Here is a 12707-nt window from a genome sequence, read left to right as displayed (position 1 = left end):
AACACTGGTGGAAACAATTAATAATCGCATTGGAGTAACCTATTCCAAGGGTAAAAAGCGCTCCAGTCATGCGTTGTTTATACTGACTTCGTATAGAATTTGCCTCAGAGGGGAAGGCAGCCAGGTAACCTTTTTTTTTAGCAAAGAATATAATCAATTATGTAGAAGACCCATGTCGATATCCTCTGTTTTGTAATTCAGTTTGTAATTTGGTTGCCCACCAGTTCCCTGCATTTATTTCTGATAGAGTTTTCTCACCTCAGCATCCAAAACAGTGGAGGCAGGGACACTGTTTCCCCAAGTTACTTTCTTTCAATTTGAAGACACCATTCATTATGTCAAGCTGGGGGTTTTTTCCCAGCACTTTAATTAAAAAATAACATTTGTAATTGTGTTTGAGGGCAGTATGAGCTGAATGCATCGAGGTAGAGGAATCGTCTCTAAAAGACTTAGCAAAACAAGTTTTGAAGATAAACAAGTCCAGTTGGGTTAGATCATTGAGCGGGGCTGGTGTTAACACAATGTCTTATCCCCAGATGTCTCCCCTTCCACCAGAGATCTTCAATACAAAGCCACTTATGGGTCTTCTCTGTCCAGAGGGTTCCCAAGAGATTGAATTTATTGGGACCATCCTGGAGACTAAATGGGCAACTTTAATTCCCTTCGAATCTTCCCAAAAAACTGTAGCTGCTTTAGTGTTGATGATGATGATGTTGGTATTTGTTAAGTGCTTACTATGTGCAGAGCACTGTTCTAAGCGCTGGGGTAGACACAGGGGAATCAGGTTGTCCCACGTGGGGCTCACAATCTTAATCCCCATTTTACAGATGAGGGAACTGAGGCACAGAGAAGTTAAGTGACTCGCCCACAGTCACACAGCTGACAAGTGGCAGAGCTGGGATTCGAACTCATGAGCCCTGACTCCAAAGCCCGTGCTCTTTCCACTGAGCCACGCTGCTTCCCATGCTGCTTAGTGTTGACTTGGCCCTCTCCAGGACAGGCACCCCAAGTCCCATGACTTTCCCATATTCAGGGGATGTGACGCAGGGGTACACTATGATCCAACTGGGAAGGACTGGTTCCATACAACCAGTCCTCCCATAGAGAAGCAGTGTGGCTCAGTGGAAAAAGCATGGGTTTAGGAGTCAGAAGTCATGGGTTCTAATGCTGGCTCCGCCACCTGTCAGCAGTGTGACTTTGGGCAAGTCACTTAACTTCTCGGTGCCTCAGTTATCTATCTGTAAAATGGGGATTAAAACTGTGAGTCTCACGTAGGACAACCTGAATACCCTGTATCTACCCCAGCACTTAGAACAGTGCTCGGCACGTAGTAACAAATACCAACATTATTATTATAATTATTATACAAGACTGGCAGGGAGAAGGGCAGAATTGAAATCAGAGCCAAATATACTGCCCTGTGGTACACAGACTATCTCCTTGTCAGTCAGTTGTGTTTATTGAGTGCTCAGTGTGGGCAGAACACTGTATTAAGGACTTGGGAGAGTACGGTATAACAGTGCAACAGACACATTCCCTGCCCACAGTTCACCCATCCAGTCCGGTTAATAAAATATCCCTATTTACCCATGATGCCTACTTTCATTGCAGACGTCACCTCAACTGAGAGGGCACAGGAGATGGAAGCTCAGTCCAAAACAGATCAGTACTATGCCTTCCAGAAAGACTGATGATCTTAAGAATAGGAACTGAATTGGCTACAAAGGTAAATAAATCACTTTCCTAGTGCACGGGCAATAGAACATCCTGCTGAAGTCAAAATGAAAATCTTATTTCACAGAAAGATCGATTACAGGATAGACTATGTACAAATAACTGTATTGGGTATCTGAAGGTCTTCATGGTTTAAAAAACCATGAAAGATTATCTGTAATCTTTCATCCCACAAGCAGATGCCAAGATTTTTTCAAACCATCACTATCCAAGAGAAGGGCAGCCACCTTTCAGGCAGAGTACTACCTTCTCCTGACTAAATCAAAGCCCATTGCAGAAAAAATTTAAAAAGTGTGAATTTCTGGGTTAAGATGTTGTCAAAAAAAGATGATGAGAAATTATGTTAGTTATTTTTTATTTTATATTATAAACTAAGCATCCCATCTACAGCTAATACCTACTTTGGAAGTATCTTGTATGCCCCGATCTTATCTATCTCACCGCTAACCCCTTTCCCACATCCTCCCCCTAGTCTAGAACTTCCTCCCCCTCCATATATGCCAGACCACCACTCTCTCCACCTTCAAAGCATTACTAAGGTCACATCTCCTCCAAGAGGCCTTCCCTGATTAAGCCCTCTTTTCCCCAGCTCGCTCTCCCTTCTGCATTATGTATGCACTTCAATCTGTGATCCTTGTTTTTTCTTTATTATTCTTTCTTTATTATTGGGAGGTTTTTTGACCCTCAACCTCACAGTACTAATGTATAAATCTTTAAATTATATATTAAAAATTACTTATATTAATGCCTGCCTTCTCCTCTAGACTAAACTTGTTATGGGCAGGGAATGTGGCTGCTAATTCTGTTGTACTGTACTTTCCCTAGCACTTAGTACAGTGCTCTGCACATCGTTAGGGCTCAGTAAATATGACTGATGCTATAGTCACTCACTGAAGCAAGTTGTGTATTGGGAACCATGTTATTTAGTTAGAAATAATTAAAAACCCCTTTCACAGGGGTTCACCTGTACTTGCTAAGCAAAAAATGACTTCAATGTGCTGTGTAATTATTGAGGATCATTTCTGCGTTAGCTTGACTGGAAAAATTCCTGCTAGTATGACTAAAACAGCCAGCATTAGGCATTCCTTTGAAGTGGTAGATTGATAATAAGGAGATAAAAAAGTCACTTTTTTCCCTGTACTCTCCAGTTCCTAAGCAGCCAAAACCCGTAATTTGCATTGCTAGGTGACTCTCAGTAGATGTGGTGGTTAGACTCTGAAGAGAATCTGATCTGGATGCTTGTCCCTAGAGTCCACCTTGGAAAGCAAGGTCAGCCCTGTGTCTGTTGAGCTCATCATTATCTCTGCTGATTATGGTCAGTCTCAGGTGGAAGAAAGGTGACCCTGAAGTTGAGAATCATCATTATCATTATCATTCTGAAAAAAAGGAAGCCTGAGGAAACAAGATTTCCTCCCCGATTTCACTTATTTTGACTTGATGAGGATAGAGTTTCCCGTCAGGAACAACGCATGGGCCGCAAGCCCAGACTTCAGGACTGAGAAGCTGCGCAAAAAAATAGACTATGGTGCTAGCCGTTTTTGTAATTTCTCTCTCTCTCTCTCTCTCTCTCTCTCACACACACACACATCCCTGTGAGTTGTGCTTCCTCTGGGTCCCAGAGTGTAACAAGCCAGGAGGCATACAAGCAAGGGTGCAGCATATTGGGAAGCACAATTGTGGTCTTTGCCCATATTATCCAGTAGTGGTCTGAGTAGAATTAGAACCCAAATCTCCTGATTCCCAGAGCAATGTTTTATTCCCTGGCTGAACAGCAGGGCTCTGGGCTCTTAATATAACAAGTTGAATATTTCCTTCCATTAACCTATGAATGTAAGATAATTTACCCATCTTTTCCTACATATCTACACTTTAGTCTTCCTTGTCTAGAATAATCAAGGCATTTTTCTGTAGGAATGCTCCTTACTGATGTTCTGTTACTTCTGTTAATAGGAGAGGGGAAAGCACCCAGTAGATTTGGTAGAGATTCACAGAAACAGCAGAATGGCAAATACCTACACTAGGAAGGGATAATAGGAGGAAGGAGTAATTTTAAAGAGTTGAACCTTCGTAAACAGTATTGGTACACAATATGAGAACAGACAAGACAAGGTACTTGCTATTTCAGTTGGACAACTTGAAATAAAGTCCTCTTAGGATGTGAATAAGCACAGTAAGGTATCTTGGATTGACACAATTTCATATATATATGTATATACACACACACATAGATAAACATACAATTTCATATATATATATATGTATACACAGAGAGAGAGAGAGAGAGAGAGAGAGAAGCACCTTGCCTATTGGAAAGAACACAGGTCTGAGAGTCATAGGTCCTGAGTTCAGATCCCAGCTCTGACACATTTGCTGTGTGACCTTAGGCAAGTCTCTTAACTTCTCCATGCCTAAGTTCCCTCATCAGTAAAATGGGAACAAAGACTGATTTTGTCCATCCAATAGCTTGTATCTTGGCTTGGCTTATGCTGTCGAGTCATTTCCAAAGTATAGTGACTCCATGGACTCATCTCTCTCGGAGTCCCCCACTCTCCATCTGCAATCACTCTGGTAGTGTATCCATAGAGTTTTCTTGGTAAAAACATAGAAGTGGTTTACCATTACCTTCTTCTGCACAGTAAACTTGACTCACCCAGGACTCTCTCTCATGCCGCTGCTGCCCAGCACAGGTGAGTTTTAACATGTAGCAGATTTCCTTCAACTCACTGGCTGCTACCCAAGCTAGGAATGATATGGGAGTGCCTCTGCTTGACTCTCCCTCCTGTAGCCCTGACTGGTAGAGTACTGGAAACTCTCTAGGTGAGATCGTGAAAGGGGAAGCTTGTATCTATCCCAGGGCTTAGTACAGTGTCTGACACATAGTAAGCCCTTAATACCATTAACATATGTATACACACACACATATAGATGACTATATATATATAGTCAACTTAGTGCTTATAGAGGTAAAAAGGGGACCTATTGGCTACTATTGCAGTTATTTGCAATTAGTCATTTCATGTCTAAGACATTTGCATTAGGAAGCAAAAGTCTACAAAGTTAACAACCTTCCCTTTCTTCTTTTCTCCTTTTCTGATTGAAGGGCAGAAGAAAAGGTGGCAAATCAAATTATAGTATCTCTTTCTGGGAAATGCAATGAAATAGGACTTATGTTAAGGATTGCTAAGTGAGAAGTCAGGAATGTTTTGGCTTCTCAGCAGTGGTGAAAAGAGTAAAGCAGAAAGATGAATTGTTGCAGCTGCTAGATTTCAGGATTCGAGTACCTTTTGTAATTGTCACTGAGTTTAGTTATTCTCTGGGTAGCTCTGATCCCAGTGGCCATGCACACTCTGTTTCAGGTGTGATGGAGTAAAGGGTAAAAGATCTATTAGCATGGGAAATGGGGCTCTTATTAGTCAGAATTCCATCCTTACATTCTCTTCTGAATTAGTGTAACTCTGTACTCAGCTTAAACCTCCTATTAATCAAATTTCCCCTTCAAGCAAGAACATACTAAAGAAGAATATGTGTTGCCTTCTGGGTTTGTGCCCAGTTGAGAGATCAGGCGGAGGGGAAAGAAGCTTAAGATTCCCAGAGCTCTGACCCTGGAGCTCTGAACAGCTGGGGGGTAGTGGCCAGGTTGGAGTAGCACTTTAAAATTTAGAATCCTGCATCCCACTTATCTTTAAGTCGGCTCTTGTGTTTTCTGTTGACTAGTCATTTTAGTTTCAACTGTTATCACCTACAGCATTCACAGAAGATCCAGATCTCCATTTTTATTCATTCTTACCAGCGAGGAAAGATGTAGTACGTTGTTTAAAATGCACTGAAGAAGTGCAAAATATCATTTTATTTTCTTATCCTTTGGGTAATATTTAGAATGGACAAAATGAGACAGTGTGGTTTAGTGGAAAGAGCCTGGAACTGGGCGTCAGGAGACCTGGGTTCTATCCCAGCTCTGCCACCAAAGCTACCATGGCCTTATCTGTAAAGTGGAAATAAGATACATGCCTTCTCTCTCTCTAAAAGTGTGAGCTCCATTTGGGATAGAGAATGTATCTAATGAGATTGCCTTGTATCTTCCTCAGTGCTCAGCATAAAGTAAGCATTTAATAAATGCCATTGAGAAGCAGCATGACACAGTGGTTAGAGCCCAGGACTGGGAGTCAGAATAACCTGGGTTCTAATCTCGGCTCCGTCACTTGTCAGCCGTGTGACCTTGAGCAAGCCACTTCAATTCTCTATGCCTCACTTACTTCATCTGTAAAATGGGGATGAGAATGTGAGCCCCAGGTGGGTCAGGGACTTTGTCGAATGCAATTTACTTGTATCCACCCTTGTGCTTAGTACAGTCCCTGGCACATAGTAAGCGCTTAACAAATACCACTATTATTATTATAATTAATTATGGCTGAGGATGTGGTTGAGCCATGCAGTACTATTGAGCAATCTCCATAGTGGTAACCTTAAATGAGCCATTAGTGAATATATTTACATGTCTTCAAAGCCTGTTTTGAGGAGTACATCAATAATCTCTTTAGCTCAAATGTTGCCCTTTCCTAGGTTTCAATTCCCTGAAGGTAACTAAAGGTTTTGGAAATGGAGATATGAATGTTACTACCCATCCTCAAGTTTCTACTATAATGACATGCATGGAATACCTTGCTTACCCAACAGACTACTAATAGTAACTACTCATAAAATTCAGTCTTGGCTATGAGAGGGGGAGTTAAGTGGAGGCATATCCATACTATTCTTAACTTGGGCAGAGGCTAGTGAGAGAAAGGCAATCTGCTACAAGTCAAAACTCACCTGTGCTGGGCAGCAGCGTCATGGGAGAGAGTCGAAGGTGGAGTTCGAAGGTGGAGTCTCAAGTTTACTGTGCAGAAGTCAATGGTAAACCACTTCTATGTTTTTACCAAGAAAACTCTATGGATACACTACCAAAAAATTGTCAATGGAGTTGGGAGGTTCTGAGAGAGATGTGTCCTTGGAGTCGCTATAGGTTGGAGACGACTCGACAGCATAAGACAAGACTCATCAAATTTTTATATCAATAATAGCTTTGAGTGTGATTATTTACATGTAGCCTGGAAATAGCCTAATTTTAAGTAGGCCTGAATCCCCATTGTTGATTGCTCAGAATGTCCTGCAGCGACTATATAAAGATGATATTTTTTTTAGTTTTCTTTCACTCATTCCTTCAATTGTATTTATTGAACGCCTACTGTTTGCAAAGCACTGTACTAAGAGCTTGGGAGAGTAAAATATAACAACAAACAGTCACATTTCTGCCCACAACGAGCTCACAGTCTAGAGGGGGAGACAGGTGTTAATATAAATGAATAGATTACAGATGTATACAGATATTTTCATGTGTTCTGTGGGGATGGGAGGAAGGATGACTGAAGGATCAAGTAAGAGCAGCGCAGAAGGGATTGGCAGAAGAGAGGAGGGTTTAGTCAGGGAAGCCTTCTTGGAGGAGTAAGACAGTAAGGTTTTGAAGTGGGGGAGAGCAATTATCTGTCTGATACGAGGAGGGAGGGTGTTCCAGGCAAGAGGTGGGATATGGTCGAGAGGTCGGCAGCGAGATAGAGGAGATCGAGGTACAGTGAGAAAGTTAGCTTTAGAGGAACCAAGTGTGCGGCCTAAGTAGTTTGAAAATAGCAAGGTGAGGTACAGGGGGGCAAGGTGATTAAGTGCTTTAAAGCCAATGGTCTATTAGGATTCTCCCTACAGCCTTCAGGAAAGCCCTCCAAAAAGATGAGCTTTCATAACTATAATCTGTGAGTCTCTCATCTTCAGCCATCATCTGAGTAAACACCATCTCATCTGGGGATGAGACTCCCTAATGAACAGCTTAGCTAGTCCTCCAAACCTATATTGGTAAATGTAATACTGCCTGGGGAATTCCCACATGCCTCTTGTCTGTAGGTTTTTGTAACGGGAGAGAGTTTATGATGGTGAGCCTTTCGCTATTATACTGTTGTGTGCCTTTATAATACTAGTCTTCTTGAGATGTGGATTATTTTAAGATGTCAGAATTCTGTGAGGTGCAAGGTGGGGTGCAAAGAAATTCTCTAAAATACTTTCATCTCATGCCTCTGGCCTCTGGGGTAGTGAAATAGCACTGCAAGTGCTGTTGAACATGGACTTCTAACTTGGTTGTACAAATAAAACTACAATCTGGATTCTGCTAGTCAGAAAAGATATCGTGTTGCTCCCATGGTTGTTAATGGGGTCAGCATCCTACTGAAACATTCATATTAGGAAATTCTTGGAGGAAAATATTTTCTTAGCTACATCCCAGTTTCTCTATGGGATGAAAGAAGTGACCTTACAATGTAAATGCTCACAAGTGGTTCATTCAGAAGTACTCCTAGACAACCATTGCATATTGTCTAGACCCAGCAGAAACAATGCAGTCATAGGCTGCCCTGATGGAAATAATGAGGCAATGACCATTGATGTTCAGCGCGGGGGGAGAAAGGGAGGCGTAATTATAATTCAATGGCCAGAGTTCATTTTGGGGCTTGAGGTAGGTGACTTTGGGGAGGGAAGTGTCATCAAAGTGTGTGAATAAACAGGGGGCCCATAGGGTGTTGGTCTAATGTAATTTTGCCTCACTGTTTTGCTGCTAGGTGAGTTATGTTTGCCTCATCTCATAGTTTTTACACACAACAATAAGGAGATTTTCTCCTCCGGTTTTCTGGCAATCACTATTTTTAGTAGTTGGCTATTTTGAATTGTGTACGGCAGCATTCAACACAACAGCCTATCACTTCTTGGACTCACCCCACTCCCTCTTTTCCCCTCCCCACCCTAAAGTCCTTAGTTTCCTTAGATGGGATTCAGTAACAGTGCCTCTTCAGAGAGCAGAGGAAGGAGTAAGGAAGTGAAGGCATCTGGGTAATTAGCAGTAATTAAGGGGCAGCCAGCTGCAAGCACAGGAGGAGAGGTCTTGCTCCAGCTGGGTTTTCTACAAAACCATATAATGACCCCCTTCCCCACCCCACTTCACACTCCTCCCCTGGTAAGAGTACCTCCTTTTGACTTCAAGTCCTACCACGGGAACATTCATTTCGCTTAGACATGCTATAAAGAGAAATCTGTATTCATAACGACAATCAATGCTTCCCTCTATTTAAAATTGGATTTTTCCTCCGATTTTTCAGGTGACACCCAAAATTGATCTGGTATGTACAAATCAGGCCCTTTTTTAGAGCCTATCTCTTTGTCTAAAATCCGTTAAGTCCATAGGTCAAAATGGATTTTCCTGTTATCCTAGAATGGCTGGTTTGTGGTTGCTTTGATGAAGATAATGATGACGATGATGGCATCTCCCGTAGTAAACAATGGAGGCACTTTGATCCAGTTGGGAAGACTTTGGAGCGGTGAAGAAATCGATAATAGGGTTAGTGGACCGAGGCCTGCTGGAGTTAGCTGTGTGTAGGAGACACGGCCTCTCTGACAAGGTCGGGAGTCGTGATTCTCAGCCTCCAGTAGCAGGCTTTAAATGCTTTATTGAGACTGTGAGCCCCATGTGGGACAGGGACTGTGTCCAACCTGATCTGCTGTATCCACCTCAGTGCTCAGTACAGCACAGAGTAAGAGCTTAACAAATACCACAGTTACACCACACTTACCACTAGATAGTAAATTTCTCGAGGAGAGGAATTATCTTTACTACTCTCTATTACAGTCTGCTTTGCACACAGTAGACAGTAGGTACTATTAATTGACCAAAGCCACAGAAAAGATTATAAACATGGTCTGGGACTGAGGACACACAAAAGTGGAGAATGAGAAATCCACAGTGATGAGTGTTTGTGTCCTGCAAAAGATGGGGCTTGTAGGTTTGGCAGCTGGAAGCCAATCGAGGGGCCCTCAGAATGACTTGGGACTAGCTACAACTTCTGAGAGGATGATGAATAACTGTGAGTGGAGTTTTAAATCCACCCGGCCTTTGTTCCTTTCCCCTTTGTGTCCCCCTGGTCTCGAGTCTACCCAGGCCAACATCTCACCCCCCGGTTCCAAGAAATCACTCCAAAAATAAATTCCGGCTTTTGCTTTAACCAGGACACTGTGTCCCCAGTCTTCTGTTCAAAGCCTGCAGGAGGAACAAAGAGCTCTCCAGCACAGTCCACAAGCACAACAAATGCAAATTCCAGGATTGTTCCCTAGCTAGAGTTCCTGTGCTTGGCAGCACAGCAGGGTTTTTACTGAGCTTTAGAGCGCTGCAGACAAGTAGTGGGAAACAAGGGTGAAGAATTTTTGTGGGAGCAGAGAGGACAAATAGCATGCTCAAATCAAATCAGACCCCAGGGTTCTGGGGTTGGGGAAGTGTGCCTTTCAGGGCATCCTTGGATTTACTGAAGCTGCTCGTTTGGCTGCGCTTCTCTATACTTCTGGGCAAAAATTCCAAGCTGGAAAGGAGTAGGAGACCCCTTCTCTGCTTCCTCCCCTTCTCTCTCCACTCAACTTGAGGTTGGTATTCCACTCCTTCTTGTGCTTTGTTGTTTTATCTGCCAGCAGTAGTAGATGAAATGGAGAATTCCCAAGTAGGAAGTGAAGTCCTGCCGGGAATCCATTTCTCTTCTCCCACCTCCTGCTCCCTCCTGATAACTGTGGCACTTTTTAAGTGCTTACTATGTGCCAAGCACTGAACTAAACACTGTCCAGACTAGTTAGATTAGACATGGTCCCTGTCCCACTCGGAGTTCACAGTGTGTGTGTGGGGGGGGGGGGAGAATTAGTGTTTGAAACCCCACTTTACAGATGAGGAGACTGAGGCACAAAGAAATTAAATGATTTGCCCAAGGTCACACAGCAGGCAGGTGGAGGAGCCAAGATAAGAACCCAGGTCCTGTGACTCCCAGGCCCTTGCTCATTCCACTAGACCACAATGTTTCTGTCTTTCTGCTTCTCTCCCAAAGATAAATCTGTGCTGTTCCTTGGTGCCCCATGTAGCCCTATATAGGTCTCTGGTCTTGGGGCCTCCCATTCATAATAATAATTGTGGTATTTGTTAAGCACTTACTATGTGCCAGGCTCTGTACTAAACTCTGGGTGAATACAAGCAAATCAGATTGGACACAGTTCCTGTTTGGAATGTACAATTCGGCAACAGATAGAGACAATACCTGCCCAAAATAAAGCAACTGAATTGAAGTTTTGTGACACCACAAAAACAGATCTGGAAAGAGACAGTAACATTATGGCATTTGCAGCTTGTGAAATTGGATTTTCATCCTTTGAGGAGAATATTTTTAAGAGAAAAATAGGGATTATGTTACATTTCGGATCGGAAAAGAGACTACAGCTTTCTGTCCACTAACCTTGCTAGTGTTCTTTTGAGTCCTCCCTGTCACAAGTACCAGATTTTCAGGAAAATGTGTGCATAACCCTGAGATTGAGACTTATGTAGAAAATCAACCTTACAGGTATGCCATTTGAAGGGCTCATTAGCTTGGCAGTGTCCTTTTAATAACGCCACAGGCTATTATTACTAGACCAGAGAGAGTAATAATTCAAGCTAAAAGCTTTTACAGGCAAACCAGCTCCAATGGGACTTATCAGCTAGCTTGGAAGAGCTCCCACACCATGATGCTCCTTTAGAGTGGGTGACTGTCATTAACCTGTCACCCACTGTTCCTTCTTGGGGATCCTGGGATGTGGCCATCTTCGTGGGAGGACTCGCTCACGGAAATGCAGATCTTGACCGGGATTGCAGACCCAAAAGGGAGAATGGTCAAGAGAGCTGTTTGTGTCTCCATAGATCAGTAACCTGTTGGGGCTAGACCTTCTGATGACAGCTGGGACTGGAATCAAAGCAAGCAGCGTGACTTAGTGGAAAGAGCAGGGCTTGGGAGTCAGAGATCATGGGTTCTAATCCCAGCTCCTCCACTTGTCTTCTGTGTGACCTTGGGCAAGTCACTTAACTTCTCTATGCCTCAATTACCTCATCTGTAAAAATGGGAATTAAAAAATGTGAGCCCCACATGGGATGATAATAATAATAATGATAATGTTGGTATTTGGTAAGCGCTTACTATGTGCAGAGCACTGTTCTAAGCGATGGGGTAGACACAGGGTAATCAGGTTGTCCCACGTGAGACTCACAGTCTTAATCCCCATTTTACAGATCTGATTAGCCTATATCAGTAGTAAGCGCTTAACAAATACCAACATTATTATTATTAATAGCCGTTTGCCAGTTTTAGGCATCCTTATGGGATGAGACAGGTACTAACACTGTTCCAGTGCTACCCTGGTAACCTCTTAGTTCCTTATGTTATCTAATCCAGCCTGACACAGGATTCCTGCCATTGGCAGCACCCCTTACTTTCCATGGTGAACTCATCATGAACTGTCTATCCTCAAACCCTGCATGTCAGAGAGCCCAATCTAAGCCTTCTTTATTTAAGGAACACTCCTAAATTCCATCCAGGCCTGGACCTGAGTGAGGCAGCCCAGATTGGATACAATTACTTCATAGGGCCAAACCCAACCCTCCCCTCGCCTGTCTCCCAAACCTCTGTCACCAACAGGGGACTTTCAGGAAATATTTGCTGTAGATTACAAGCTTCTTGAAGGCAGGGATCCCGTCTTCTTACTCTTTTGTGCTCTCCCCAGCACTTAGTCCAATGATCCGCACTCAGTACGTGCTCAGTTAATACTGCTGAATGATGGACTAGATTAGCCCCGTTTTCCAAAACCCCTTTGGAAAAGGCAACCTCGACCCCTTGACTGAAGAGGATGCCTTATAAGTCCCAACAGAAACCTCTCTGGCGAGGAGCAGGTTCTCCCATTTGAAGGACAGCCTTGCCAGTCAGACCTCTCCTCCTCACCAAATTCCTTATCCTGGAGCTGGAGAACATGGTGGCCAAGCGACCCTTCCTAATGACTTCCTGTTCGTTCAGTGACAAGCCACGAGCAACACTCTTGGTGACATTGGCTCGCTGTACTCTCGAATA

At 43.2% G+C, this 12707-nt stretch overlaps 1 protein-coding gene across 26 annotated transcripts in view; it reads left to right on the top strand.

The window, feature by feature from the left end:
• Window positions 1-12707, top strand: part of DTNA (dystrobrevin alpha) — a 282794-nt gene that overhangs the window by 132679 nt on the left and 137408 nt on the right. For 4 of the 26 annotated variants that reach the window (XM_029068846.2, XM_007667495.4, XM_016227835.3 and 1 more), the window contains one exon: window positions 1612-1726. The exons of 21 other annotated variants lie outside the window; for them this stretch is intronic. The gene's annotated coding sequence lies outside the window, so the exon portion shown is untranslated. Of the gene's footprint in view, window positions 1-1611; window positions 1727-10197; window positions 10219-12707 lie in introns of those variants that run through there. One more of the 26 variants, XM_029068848.2, reaches the window with a different exon arrangement.

This window comes from Ornithorhynchus anatinus, chromosome 7 (assembly GCF_004115215.2).
Source record: "Ornithorhynchus anatinus isolate Pmale09 chromosome 7, mOrnAna1.pri.v4, whole genome shotgun sequence".
NCBI classification, from domain to species: domain Eukaryota; kingdom Metazoa; phylum Chordata; class Mammalia; order Monotremata; family Ornithorhynchidae; genus Ornithorhynchus; species Ornithorhynchus anatinus.
Note: the sequence above shows the minus strand (reverse complement) of the source record. Positions and strands in the feature narration are given on the sequence as shown.